Raw genomic sequence first — 15,227 nt, forward strand, 5'->3', positions numbered from 1 at the left:
GTACCCATTCTGTGAACAAAGGTCTGGTACTTTCTCCAAATGGTGTTTTATGACAAAATAGCAGTAAGACTATAAATTAAAGATGCCTCAAATGTTATAATTCTACAATAATCCAGCCATAAACAACCTTTTCCCCTCCCCATCACAACCTGAACAATAGCTAGTCTTGAAATCAAAGACCTGTAACACTTTAATAACAAAACTAATATAAAACATTACATTGACTAATTTCATTTTAAAAAGACAGTTTTCGGATAGTGTTGAGCAAAGAATCAGGTTTAGTTTTCACCAGCAGGTTTTTTAAGAAATATAAAAAGGTAGTTGAACCTATAGAATTTTAACAGGTTAGCCCTCACTTTAACAAATTTGTCCACATGGATCAGTTGCTGTTGCTAAGTAGCAATAGTTTGATACATAGAAGTTCAACTTTAGGTGGATAAATCTGACCCTTTGCTGAACCATTGAGTTCAGTCTCCACCAGAGTTAATTTCTAGGCCCATAATTGATTTGAGAGGAGGAAAGCCATTTTTTAGTAAAGGTTAAAAGAACAACTGTCAAGTAACTTGACAAAAAACAGAGTCTATAACTAAAGACAATTTTGTCTTGTGGTTATCCTACTTCAGGTACCCCAAAAGAGGACACTGGGGGAAAGGTCCGGAGGGGCGCACAGTTGGGGGAATTGGAGGGGGAAGGAGGACATAGGGGGATATTCATTGCAGTTGGGGGCAGTATTGCTCCCTGTCATGGTGGCAGGGCAGCTGGCACAAGCCCAAGTCGCAGTGACAGCCATCAGTCAGCGCCCCCCTGAGGGACGCCTTCCCCAGGAGTGTCCTGGGTGGGCAGGATCTGGCAGCTATGGCTTGTAGGGGAATGGACCAATCAGCTGTGAATGCAGGGGAGGGAGCAACTGGGAAGGGGAACAATAAGGGCTCTTTCTGAGCTGCAGCTTGTCTGCTGCAAACTCTGCCCTTCCATCCCCCCGCTCGACATTTCATGTTATTTGAAAACCCCGCCGGGACAGAGAAAGCAGGCTCAAAAAAGAGGCTATGTCCAGGAAACCCTGTATGTATGGTAACCCTAGTCTGAGGGCCATAGATGGAACAACAAATTTGAGTGAAGATGGCTGGAACTCTGGTTTATGTGACCTTCCCTTCTGTGCAGACCAGTTCCCTAAACAAATGAACATTCCAGTCAAGGATAGCACCCATGGTTAGATGGACCCTGAACTGGGTAGAACCATCGACAGAGACTGTGTAGGTTTTGCCAGCATTAACTTTACTCTCAAACTCTTCTTAGCTCATGTAAAAATAATTTTTAAAAACCTTAAGTTTTCTATTGTGATCTTATGCAATTTTTATTTATTTATTGCTGCAACATGTTGTCTAATCTAGGAAGAAAACGCCCAAATTAAAATAACTATTTAAATCAGGAGATTACCATCTAGAAAAACTTATGAAAAATGTAAGACTCTCTCTTGTAGACACAAAGCAGTGTGGCAAAAGTGAAATTTCATATTCTAGTCTCTCTTTATTTCATTATACAAAGATCTTTTCCCTCTACCAGAAGCAGCTAAAACTTTCACATATCAAGAAACTTTCACATAGCAGCTGTCAGGAAAACTGAAGAAACAGGTCACCGTAAGGACAAACTAGAGGTCCACGAGAAAAGTTTTGCTTTGCAGATTGAAACACAACGCACAGGCAACCTATGGAACTCATTGCTAGAGAATGCTGTGATGGCCAAAAGTATAATCAGGTTCAAAAAGAATTAGTCAAGATGGTCAAGGACACAAGCCCATGCTCTGGATGTCCCTAAACTGTCTGCCAGAAGCTGGGACTGGATGAGAGGGGACAGATCACTCAGTAATTGCCCTGTTCCGTTAATTCCCTCTGAAGCTACTGGCACTGGGCACTGTCGGAAGATAGGATACTGGACTAGATGGACCACTGGTCTGAGCCAGTATGGCCATTCTTATGTTCTTATGGAAGAACCCTAAATGAAGCCTGATGCATCATTACCTTAAATATTGCAATGAGGAATCATGGTACTAAAAATCAGATTATTTAAATTGCTTTTTAGTTATTTTAATTGTTTTGGTAGTGTTCTTTGTTCTGAGCTCCACTGAAGTATGTAGCCACAGAACTTGAAAACTTCACTCATCTACTCACCACAAGCAATTAGAAAACTTACCACGGGAATTGGGGAGCCTAAATCATCAATTTCCACAAAATCTGAGCTCTCTCAAAAAGCTGTCTTAGTCCATATATGAACTGAAGTGTTCTCTTTTCTGCATGCAATTCCTAGTGCCTCCACTGCTGCTCATCGATTTGCCAAGCAACAGCACTGTGAAATTAACAATATGGCTGAAACGATCCAGAAACCTGTGGGCAGCAATTAAACTCATGATTCATTTCAGTTTCATGCATCTTTTTAGGAAGCATTATTAACAGTAGAGGCAAGTAGTGGAGATACTTATAAGAGAGATGAATCCACAAAAAGAGGAAGGAAAAGGAAAAACAGGAAAGAGCTCTACCTATCCTATAGCAGCCAGGAGGCTCTGGAAAGCGAAGAGGAGTAAAAATTTCCAGCAGTTAGAAGAGGGTGGAGCTTTAAGTTTACCAGAGACCTACAAGCTGAAACTAACATGAAAGTTGGAGACTTCAAGCAGTTGACAGAGACAGCACCCTGGTAGAAATCCCAGCACTTCCAAATTACCAGAAACTGGAAGTGCCAGGGGGATTGGAATTTTTATCAAGACATTACATTTGTCTAGTATGGGCTCCCCACCCTCTGTCTCTAATCTATTTCTGGCTAACAAGAAGTGTCTAGTAACATAATTTTGACCTCACCAAGCCTGTTGGCACTCTAGACACTACCGAGTCCCTGTACTGGGGGAGGTGGGGGCTTCAGGGTGATCTCCCATCTCAATGCAGCCAGTGGCCTCTGCTCCCCACTACCCTGCTGGAGCCACATTTATTTAGTGACAAATAAAATTTGCAGAATTTTAAAATATTGTGAGCATGATTTTTAATTTTTTGGCGCATGATTCCCTCAGGAGTAAAAAGAGGAGAATGCAGCAGCCCTTTTGGATCAATTCAAGGAAAACATTCTATATAGGGGGCTGTAGGAAAGATATGAAGACAGCTGTGGAAGAATTTGACAAGTGGGCATTAAGGCAAGTATCATGGATGGAATGAAGTCCTTTCCCCTCTTCACCAGAACTTCCCCTTTTTGGGGGACCATTTTGTGTTTGACAGAGCAACTGGTTCTCTCTAGGCCACTGTTCCTAGTCCTAATTATTCTATTATGCTCAGATATAATGGCTGCTAGAGAAAGTCCCATGTTATTATTTACACTTCAATACAGAAAAAAGAAACCCACTGACCACACACCATAGTTGTCACCTGCCTCCCCACACTGGAATCCATATGGGATATCATCAAATAATTACAACCCATATTTGATGGGAGCCACATCTTGAATGAAATCTTTCACAAATCCCCTCTTCTGGCCTTCAAACAACCCCTCCAACCTCACCAAGCTCATCATCAGAAGCAAGCTCCCGACAAACCAGGACACCCCAACTCAAAGTGGCACCAGACCCTTGCAGAATAACAGATGCAAAACCTGCAGACATATCTCCACTGCTACAATGATCAATACCCACCACAACACACCGTTCAAGATTCATGGGTTCTACACACACTTATCACAACATGTGGTAGTGCATCAAATGCCCCAACAACAACTATATGGGCAAAACCAGACAATCACTACACTCTTAATAAACTCATACAGAAAAATGATAGAAGACAAAAACACCATATCACCCATGGGAGAACACTTTTTACAAAGTCATCACGACACATCTGATCTCTTAGGGCACGTCTTCACTACCCGCCGATCCGGCGGGTAGCAATCGGTCTATCGGGGATCGACTTACCGCGTCTAGTGAAGACGCGATAAAATCGATCCCTGATGGCTCTACCGTCGACTCCGGAAATCCACCGCGGCAAGAGGCGGTAGCGGAGTCGACGGCGACGCGGCAGCGGTCGACTTGCCGCCGTCCTCACAGCCAGGTAAGTCGACCTAAAATACGCCACTTCAGCTACGCTATTCACGTAGCTGAAGTTGCGTATCTTAGGTCGACCCCCCGCTGTAGTGTAGACCTAGCCTCAGTAGTTGCCCCCAAAGGAAACCTGCAAACACTTGAAAGGTGAGCTTGGGAATTTAAATTAATAAATTTGCTAGACACCAAAAACCATGAACTTTACAGGGAAACTGGTTTTTATGACTCATTACAATTTGTAACACATACTGCCTGCAACCCTTAATTGGCCACTGCAAACCTTTTATGCATAACAAGCTAACCCCCAACTGTCCACTTCATTTCAAGTGATCAGCTTCAACATGTTACCCCTTCTGCTTAACAATCTGTCCCAACTTGTATTTAGCTCAGACTCTGCTTCCTTCCCCAGACCTAATGAAGATCTCTGTGTAGCTTGAAAGCTCGTAACTTCCAGCAACAGAAATTGGTCCAATAAGAGATATTACCTCACCTACCTTCTCTCTCGTATATCCTGGGAACACCACCGCTACAACGACGCTTCAGACACATTTATGCTGACTTTCATTATATTCACTCAAATATTATATTCTAAGTGTTTTCTCCAAAAGTTGTTTGATAACTGTATTTTAAAAGTTAACTTAAAATGTATGTAACAAATCACTATACTTAAAAAAAATGAAAAGCAAACGATACTGAACTCTTGTGGAATTGTTTATGCAAAGTCGCATGATGTTTGTTAAAACTAGTAATCATTCATTTTTTTAAATGGCTTCTATGCACACTCTGCAGAGAGGCCAACAAAATTAATCCTTTCTTATTCCTGATGGGGCCTTGAGAATGTTTACCTCCACCCCCACAAAGCCCCATATTCTATACTCACCTTCCTTCCAGTTAGGTACAAGACTCCCTTTGCAATCTGTCAACACTGTTCCTTTGCTGCCCAAAAGGTTTTACATGAGTAGGGCCCTACCAAATTCATGGCCATGAAAAATGCGTCACGAACCATGAAATCAGGTCTCCCCCTGTGAAATCTGGTCTTTTTTGGTGTGCTTTTACCCTATATTATACAGATGTCACAGGGGAGACCAGCGTTTCGCCCCAAAAGGGAGTTGCAGGGGGTTTGCAAGGTTATTTTAGGGGGGGGTCACGGTATTGCTGCGCTGCCTTCAGAGCTGAGCGGCCGGACAGCGGTGGCTGTTGGCTGGGCCAGAGAGAGAGAGAGTGAGTTTAACACCCCACAGCTGTGCAGGAACTTCACAACCCCATTCTAATACAGAAACCTTTGATCCCTGCTTGGATCTATTACTAGAACTTAGAAAAAAAGTCTGGTAAATATAAAAATGAATTTAAATACAGCGTACAGGCTGTTTCCATGGCACCAAATATGCTTATTATAATCAAGCCTTCATCATCATGGCGGTAAGAGTGACAGTGGAGGATACTCTCTCTTCTTAGTTCCATCGGGGGTATCCATTTCTCTTCACATGCACATTGCATCTTAGAATTCTGCTGCAGTAAGCAATTTTGATAGAACAAACCAAATGCATTCCCCAAACTTGCGAAGTTAAATAAAACCATTTCTCATTGTACAGTCAAGGCCCGTAGCATATAAAAGCCATTTGCAAGATATACCTTTTGCAAAGGGAAAATTGAACAACTTCATTTATGCTATCACCAAGATTTTAACTGAGCACCAGCTCAGATTACAAGATTTGTCAGAATACATAAAATAAAATTCTTCCTACCTTACCTTGTTTCTGCCTGCATAGTAGTAGTCAGAGGCTCTCTCCCTACTGGGCTTTAAAAATCATGCTCAACCATTGTTAAAACATGACCAGAAAGGTTCTCAATTGCAATTTAGTCAATAAATGCATATGGTGCAAAACTATGTCAGAACAACCAAGCTCTTGTGTAGCTGTTGAATATTATGAAAACTACTGTAACAGTTTGATCCTGACTACAGCTTCCAGACAATCCTTGGTAGGATTCTGAATTCTGTATTGCTGAACTTATACATAAGCATAGTTTTATTATAGTCAGAGTCAGAGATGGCATAGTCTAGTTGACTGAGCAGAGAACTGTAATTCAGGAATACTGACTTCTAACACAAGTTCTCACAAGGACTCCCTCTGTGGCCTAGGGAAGGTCATAACCTCTCTAACATCTGTGAAATGGTGATAGTACTTACATCATAGCAGTGTCATCATAATTCACCTTTGTACACCGTTAAGCATTATTTCATTTATAAGAACATTTGTTCTGGTATCCCATCAGTTTCAACATTTTTAGAGCCAAGTACATGCATAGTCACCTCACATTTACACAGTATCTTTTCAAAGCAACTTGTAAAGTGCTTCAGATTAACCAGGCTATCTCTGGTGGGATTTCTAAAAAACAACTGGGCAAGGCAATTAAAACACGACATCTGTTAAAAATGGGCTTCAATATGTTATCCTGCTCACATTTCTGCTAAACCATGTGAGCAGTTCTCTGTGTGCCTTTACAGAGTATAATCTAAATAGTACTGAACTTTCATCTGGACAGTTGGTTATTTCTCATGAAAAACAGATACACAGACAAAAATCTCATGAAGATCATTTATTTTTCAGTAGTGTCTAGAAAACCCAACCAAGGTAACACAACCTTTATGTGAGGTGCTGTATATAAACAGGCCCCTGCAACTAGATCTGTGCAGGCAGATCTTTATGCCCACGTACAGTCTGACTTCAGTGAGACCCTCCCCATACGTAAGTAGTGTCCACCCATGCAGATCCAACTGCAGAACAGGGCCACAGAAACGTAATCCTTACCCCAAAGAGTTTACAATCTAAATTAAGACCAGAGGCAACTAGTTAGAAAAACAAAAGGAGGAGGGAGGATGTGGGCGAAAGTAATAAGATTACTCCGTTATAATAAGTCAACGCTCACAATTTGATTCTATTAAATAATTTGGCTTTGTGTGTGTGTTTAAGACGTTTAAACCTCTACCTACTCTGTTTTTTAACCTGTTAGTTTTGTTTTCTGGTATAACCAAGAAGGGTCCATGATAATGACGACAGAGTCACTGATACGTCCACTGTAATGGTGACATTTTACTAGCCCAAATATCTGATTGCTGGCCAAAATGTATTACTATTTTCCTAGCCACTGATCATCAAAAAGTTCCATCCCATAAAACATCACTCATAAGAATGCAGTAGTTTGCTGTTAATAAGGATTTCCCAAATTTCCAACTTTTTTACAAATTATTGGTTTTCTTCAGCTATTTCCCACCACATCTTGCAGCCCTGAAAGTTAACATTTGTTCCTACTTTTCCCCCCTCTATCAGACACATGCACACTTGCTTATTTTATATAGGGTTGTTCATAAGTGCCAGGCTTCCGATTAAAGAGGAAAAAAGCATGAGGCATGAACCATCAAGGTGAACAAACAAAATGGATAAAGATGTTCAGCACTAGCCTAGTGGTAAAGTTGGATATATCATGTAAAATGCCTGGGTTAGATTCTTATTCTTACAATAAAGAGTCTTGTGTTGTTCAGCAATGAGCCATGTGACAAAATTCCTGAAGTCTTGTCTACACTAAGAAAAAAAAATCTGATTGATAAGGTAATTATCCGCTGGTGCATGATGGAAACTGAACAGACATACTTTTCAACACCACAATGATACCTTCATACCCAAACATCCATATTCCTCCACTCAGCCCTTCCCAAAAGACCTCCCTACAAAGGATCAGCTGCAGAGTAGGGAAACCCTTCATGAGAAATTCTGCGATCTGAATGCCCCTTTTTAAAAACCCAGACACTGTTAAAATAAGTGCCTCTACTACTTGCAACCACCTTATAGAGAGGAAACAATTTCTCAAGAAGTTCGAGCCCAAACTATTTACAGCTTTATAGGTCAAGACCGAAACCATACGCAAGAACACAGGAATTGCCTCACAGGATCATACCAGTGATCCAACTAGTCCAATATTCTGTCTCTAACAGTGGCCAGGACCAGATGATTTATAGAAGGTTTAAGAAACAATAATGGACAGTTAATGTATGACTTATGCCGTCCAGCATGAGTTCTCTCTCTTGCATTTTTAACACATCTAATGTAATTGTAGTTGACGTTATAAGAATGTCTAATCTTTTTTGGAACTATAAGTTATTTGCCTCAATGATATCTGGTGGCAATGAGTTCCACACGTTAGTTATGAGTTGTTTAAATAAATATTCCATTTAATCGGTTTCAAATGTGTTGTCTTTAAATTTCATTCAAGTCCCAAGACTCTTGTATTATGAGAAAGATAAATATTCTATTCAGGTTCTTATGCTGTGTCCATCAGGAATCAGAGCCCCTATTTCATTTATTATTTTATTTTTCTCTACACTATACTACACTCCTACCCTCACTCTGCACTGAACAATACCTATCTTCTCAATCTCGCCACATGGGGGAAGTCCTCTCATGTCTCTAGCATTTGAAAGTAGTATTCCTATTGAGAGTATACCATAGATTCATATAACAAGATTAGAAAATACTGTGAATATTATAACCATTCCTTTTACATCTATCATCATGCATTTTTTTGCCCACTGCTGAGAACTGAGCATTTCAGTGACACCCAGGTCTTTCCTGAGTAATTACAGTTTACTTACAACCAGTAATGTGTATTATTAATTCAAATTATTCCTTCCAATATGTACTACTTTGCATTTGTCAACTCTGAATCTGCCAGCATGCTTTAATCTAGCTTTGCTAGCTCTTCCTGGAGCTCCTTACTCTACTCCAGTGTAAGTAAACTAAATAACAGTGCTATCTTCAAGTATTATTCACTATTCGCTCCCATTCTTCCAGATCATGGATATATCAAACACCACGAGTCCTAGTGTGCAACCTTAGGGCATCCCACTGTTAATTTTTTTGCCATGTTGAAAACTGGCCATTTATTCCTTTTGTTTTTGTCTCTTCACCAGTTTTCAGTCTACAGCTGGATGCTGTCTCTCATACCATGACTACTTCGCTTCCTTAATAGCTTCTTGTGAGGAACTTAGTCAAAGGCTTTTTGAAAGTCCAGATAACTAGTGTAATCCAGTTCTCATCTTGACAATAGGTACAGAGTTCTGTGTAACCCCATGTCTGATGTTTTTCATGTGTACAAGACAGTCTCTCTTATCTTACACTCCATGCTCCAAGCAGTGGTAGGGATAGGACATGGAGCTTTAAAGAACTTGTTGCAGGGTGTTGGTGAGAGTGTACACTGAGGTGTCTGAAGGGTGGTGAGATAGGTGGGTCCTGGGCTAGGTGCTGTCTGGTGGGATGAGGGGGGGGGCAGACACCCCCACATACTTTCTGTCCCACTAGTTGTATCCTCCTCTAGGCTTATCCCCCTTCCCGTTTGGATCCAGCTTGGAGAACCTCAAGTGGGGAGGTAGAAAGGCCTGCAAACTACCTGAAGAGCAGTGCCATAGCAACCCCCATTGTCTGAGAGGGATAACTACAGGGCCATTTCTGTAGCCCAACTGGATATGTGGGATCTAGCTGGGCTGCGAGAATGCGTGACTGAGCTTTCACATACAAGACACCTGGCGGCCCTGCTTGTAAGGTCCACGCTTGGGAGAAAATATCTAATTCTGTCTATCTAGCATCCCCCTTGTAGTTTCTCAGTGCCTCACTACTACTAAAATAGCCACTTGGTATATTATCAGAAATGTTGGCTAAAATTTATCAGTAGCCTAATTTAAAAAGTGTCTAGGAGATAGAAGTGTCTATCAACAATCTAGTCAAATTGAACACATACATTTGTAGGGTATATCTACTCTAAGGCCCAGATCCTCCAAGGTGCTGAGCACCTCCTGCGAAATGCTGAACTCTCTCAACTACATGAACAGAAATTTGAGGGCATTTAGCCTCTCACAGGAAGCAATCAGCATGTTGCAGGATTGGGTGCTAACAGGAGCATGATAGGGCTCTCAAAATGAAATTTTGCCATTGGCTTTGACAGAAGCAAGATCAAGATCTAAGCTTTGCTCTGCAAAATCTAACTCAAAATGTAACTGAAAGTGATTTGTGCCCCATTAGCAAGCCCTATCAGGCGGGCAAAGTTCAGTTTTTTGTTCTACTGGATCCATACATTAATACTTGATTATTAGCAGCATTCTACAATAAACAGAGCTTATATTAACATAAAAAGAAATAGATTAAGCCATCATCTGGGCCTCCCACTGCACTCTGTCTTGTAGGCTGTAAGCTCACTCACCAGGGATGCTAGAATCCCCAGCCCCTACTCCTTTACTTAACTGTCCTAAAGCCACTGGCAAACGAGCAGCAGAAGCTGGAATCTGGCCTGATTCATATAACCTGAATTAATAAGTATTTTGCCTGGAAGGGATACATGCTGATTCTCTTATTTAGAAGTCTGACAGAAACTGGTCTTAAAGACAGTACTAGATTGTTCCCTTTCTGGGAATACAGAAGAAAAATCAAATGTAAATTACAATTAAACATAAACATTCTCTTTTGAGTATATTTAATATTTTGTAGTAGCTGGATCTAATCTGATAAATGTTATTTGTTGTGACCTATCATGCCAGTGTGGAATGATATAACTAATTGAACACACTTATTTAAAAAACTCACATTCCTACAAACAATATTAGTCAGCTAGCTAATAAACAAGAATAAAATCCAATACTATTAGTATTGTTCCAAATGCATGGAAAAGAGAGACAGAAAACAAATACACAGGTCAGAGTGACTAGCCTTTTCTTATTACCTCCATTTTTGCAAAACTATGGGCTGGAACACATGCAATATGAAGCAAAGCAGACAAAGCGGGGAAGATATGCAGAAGGCAACAACAAAAAAATCTGAACTCTGTGTAGTTCCTGTTACATTAATATCAGTTCCAGACTGGTGGAGTAGAGGATGCAGAAATAACCAAGATAGCAAGACAACGTTCATTGAAGAATCATTAAAGAATTTCATTGAATTAATTCATTGAATTAGTACTCAATCCCTCTGTAACTTTAGCATGGGGTATTCAAAGATGGTAACTCTGCTTCATTTATCAAATTCTTGAGCTGGCTCAAGAACTGCACTACTGACCTGCTAAAAGATAGGTCTGAAGATTTTACATCCAGTTTTTCAATAGATAAGACAGAACTTTCTCAACAGCAAAGGTCTGAGTTTCTAGAACAGGGGTGGGCAAACTTTTTGGCCTGAGGGCTGCATCAGGTTTTGGAAATTGTATGGAGGGCCGGTTAGGGGAGACTGTACCTCCCCAAACAGCCAGGCATGGCTCGGCCCCCACCCCCTATCCCCCCCTGCTTCTCGGCCCCTGACCCCCCTCCTCCCCGGGACTCCTGCCCCATCCAACCCCCACTGTTCCCTGACAGTCTCCTTTCTTGATGGAGGGAAGTGGATCCCTGAGGTCTGGGAAGGTGATCCCAGTAGCCCCAGAAAGGCTAGGGTAGCATCCTGTATGTATATGGGTGGTTGGTAGGTTGCTGACCAGACCAATGCCAGCCCTGATGCAATGGTTGAATTCCAAAGAAGTCTTTTGGTTTTCCAGCACTACCACTCAGTGAGTGGCTCAATGCTGGTGGGAAGATGTGCCAAGGTGATGCTGTGGAAGACTATATCTCCTCCAATACGTATAGTGCTGTTGGTACTTGGACTTTTGTCAGTACCTGTCAACGTCTTGGTGCCAATGAGAGTTCCACGGTGTGCATTTCTTCCACTAGTACCAGGGGCGGCATCAGTGTGGGTGCCTTCAGTGCTGGTCCCATGGTACCAATGGAATCTGCTGCACCGCAATCTGCTCCTTTTCACTTGTCTTCACTACTGGATGAGGTTTGAAGGGTTTTATCCCAAGATGCCTTCCTGTGTCTCTCAGAGAGAGGATACCGAGCTCTTCCTCGAACTGCTAACCCAGGACTCTGGACAGCCTCTTTCTGTAATCTGCTTCAAAGCTGATAGTCTCAATGATTCCAGTGCTGTGGTAGTTGCTGACTTCACTGAATCTTAGGTGTCAAGTGCTTGCTCTACAGAGCACAGTATTGGGGGGAGGGTCCCTTAGACCTCAGACCTTCTGTGTCTGATGCCCCTCTAAGACTGACCTAAGCAATCAAATTGAATCTTGCATCCTGTGATTTTCAGGTTCCAGTGGAGAACAAGGTGCAAACCAAGCACATGCTTGGGATGTGGTATTTCCTCGGGCAGAAGAGGCACCTGCAGTGCCAGTCTTTAAGCAGGACACTCAAGGCTTGAAGCCTGCAAGTTGTGTGTTGACCATCTTGAGATCATTGTACTGGAGTCTGTATGGATGAGAATTATTCAGTCCAAGACGTCAAAAAGTAAGGGAATGAAGGCTGCTTCCTGCTTGCACATACGGTACATGTACAAAAACTATTACTCAAGATCCATCAGCTTTGCTTTTATAAAATACTAAGCCGCTACATTCTAAATATTTCTTGCTGTCACGAACAGTCATATCACCAGGGAACTATCCCAAAGGCATCTGATGCTGATTACATCCGTTTCAGAACTAACGTTATTATATGCCATGGATACAGGAAATGGCTATGAAACAAACATGTCCATCATATTAATAACATCTTGCAGAAAAATGTGGTCTTAAAACCACTGGTTGCATAGAGGTATGCTATCAAACTGAGAAACGGTTATTTAAGACTAAAACAGCAACTAATCTTTACTATTTTAGCTCAAAAAGTTAAAGGGACACTGTCAACTTGAATTTAAGAGGAATACAGCACACTTGATAAGTCTTAAAATGTTTTTAATTCTTAAAAATTAATTTTATATATACTATATACATGCATACAAAAACACAGGGTTGTTGTGTTGTTTTTGTTTTTTTTTACACTCCCCATTGATGTTTCCAAGCATCTTCTCAGCAAGGAGAAAAAGTAAAACTGATAATGCAGAGTACTACTGACTGCATCATAAACTGGGGAACAAGGTAAATAATTTACCAGTAACTTTACAGTGATAATGTGGAAGGTACTATGATTCTTATCATACAAGTCTATACTAAAATTACCTGCTAAAGTTTGCATAGCTCCCAGTTTGTGATCCATGGTTAATCCATGATGACTGGTTTAAATGTATTAAACAAACTAAACCGGCAAGTTAATTAACTTTGATAATCTTCTTACTGCCCATGCATCAGCACACTTTCAAAACGTATGTTTTTTAAATAACAGAAAGGCTGCACCCCATGCAAGGATGTCTGTCCATGTTGAAAGAGTTCTAGTATATCTGCTAAGTCATCCACTGTTTGAAGATGACTGCCAAACATGGCTTCAGCACTACTTTGGAGTTTCTTATCTTATCTGTTTAGGCCTTAAACAGCTTGTGCATATTTAAAAACAAGTGGGAAGGCAGAAAGGCTAAAACAATAAAGCACATTAAACATACACTTTTCCAGTATTCATATAACAGTAAATGCTTCCTGATGCACATAAAAGCCTTAAGAATATTAACCATTCTTAGGCAACTTTCCATAACTATGAATGTTAAGCATTATTTTCATAAAGCTAACTTAGGCCCTATTATTAAACCTACTGGAATTTAATTGCTTAAACAAGACGTCATCATCTTAGCTGTATGCTGTAAAGTGGAAAAAGATGATCTTGTTTTTTATTAATTATTCATAAAAATCAACAGGAAATTCAAATGGCAGTTCTGAGGAGTTGGGCGGAATTCAGGTTAACAGCCATTAGGAAGGAAGCTTCCAAACTTTATCTAATCCACATCCTATCCTATCCCCACCAAAACTGATTTATTTGCTTGCACTTCCTTCCAGAAATGGAAGGTTAATTGCTGAAGATATACACAATGGAAAGGATGTGATATGCAGATTTAGGATACACAGAATTCTGAACTATAATAAAATTCAGATACAGCATTTCAAGAGACTCTCTTTGTTTCCATTTGTTTCAGGATTATATCTGATATCTTACAACTAGTGGTGTAGGGAAAAAAATTAATATAGCTTCTGATGGCCCATTTAAATAAATTTATATATTTTTTAAACCAAACAAAATGTAAAGAATTTTATCTTTATCTTTAGCAGTAAGAATTTTATCTTTAGTTCCCCCATCCCAACATTCTGAACCATATAAACAAAACCATCACAATATAGCTATTCTAAACACATAGGCAGACATTCGAACAGTTTTATGACACAGAATCTTATTTGTAGATCTGAATACATTAGAGAAAAATCAGTGAGATCTCAGGCACTGCTAACCTTGTCTGACTAAAATCTTTGAGGGGGAGAGAGTTGAGGGGTGACGGAAATACTCAATTTATATTTCATTTAAAAGAGCTAGTATTTTATTGTACATCAATTTGAGAAATATAATTATTTACCTTTATTACCATAGTGTGCTGGCGCCCTAGTCATGAACCAAGACCCTGTTGTGATTCATAGATTCTAGGACTGGAAGGGGCCTCGAGAGGTCATCAAGTCCAGTCCCCTGCCCGCATGGCAGGACCAAATACTGTCTAGACCATCCCTGATAGACATTTATCTAACCTACTCTTAAATATCTCCAGAGATGGAGATTCCACAACCTCCCTAGGCAGTTTATTCCAGTGTTTAACCACCCTGACAGTTAGGAATTTTTTCCTAATATCCAACCTAGACCTCCCTTGCTGCAGTTTAAGCCCATTGCTTCTTGTTCTGTCCTTAGAGGCTAAGGTGAACAAGTTTTCTCCCTCCTCCTTATGACACCCTTTTAGATACCTGAAAACTGCTATCATGTCCCCTCTCAGTCTTCTCTTTTCCAAACTAAACAAACCCAATTCTTTCAGCCTTCCTTCATAGGTCATGTTCTCAAGACCTTTAATCATTCTTGTTGCTCTTCTCTGGACCCTCTCCAATTTCTCCACATCTTTCTTGAAATGCAGTGCCCAGAACTGGACACAATACTCCAGCTGAGGCCTAACCAGCGCAGAGTAGAGCGGAAGAATGACTTCTCGTGTCTTGCTCACAACACACCTGTTAATACATCCCAGAATCATGTTTGCTTTTTTTGCAACAGCATCACACTATTGACTCATATTTAGCTTGTGGTCCACTATAACCCCTAGATCCCTTTCTGCCGTACTCCTTCCTAGACAGTCTCTTCCCATTCTGT

At 40.7% G+C, this 15,227-nt stretch overlaps 1 protein-coding gene across 7 annotated transcripts in view; it reads right to left on the reverse strand.

Annotated features, from left to right (window-relative positions):
• The window catches only part of ADD1 (adducin 1), a 118,179-nt gene that overhangs the window by 78,390 nt on the left and 24,562 nt on the right, over positions 1-15,227 (reverse strand). The window contains exon 1 of one of the 7 annotated variants that reach the window (XM_065405436.1): positions 2,191-2,239. The exons of the other annotated variants lie outside the window; for them this stretch is intronic. The gene's annotated coding sequence lies outside the window, so the exon portion shown is untranslated. Of the gene's footprint in view, positions 1-2,190; positions 2,240-15,227 lie in introns of those variants that run through there. 7 annotated transcript variants of the gene reach the window in all.

Source organism: Emys orbicularis, chromosome 5, assembly GCF_028017835.1.
Source record: "Emys orbicularis isolate rEmyOrb1 chromosome 5, rEmyOrb1.hap1, whole genome shotgun sequence".
NCBI classification, from domain to species: Eukaryota; Metazoa; Chordata; order Testudines; family Emydidae; genus Emys; species Emys orbicularis.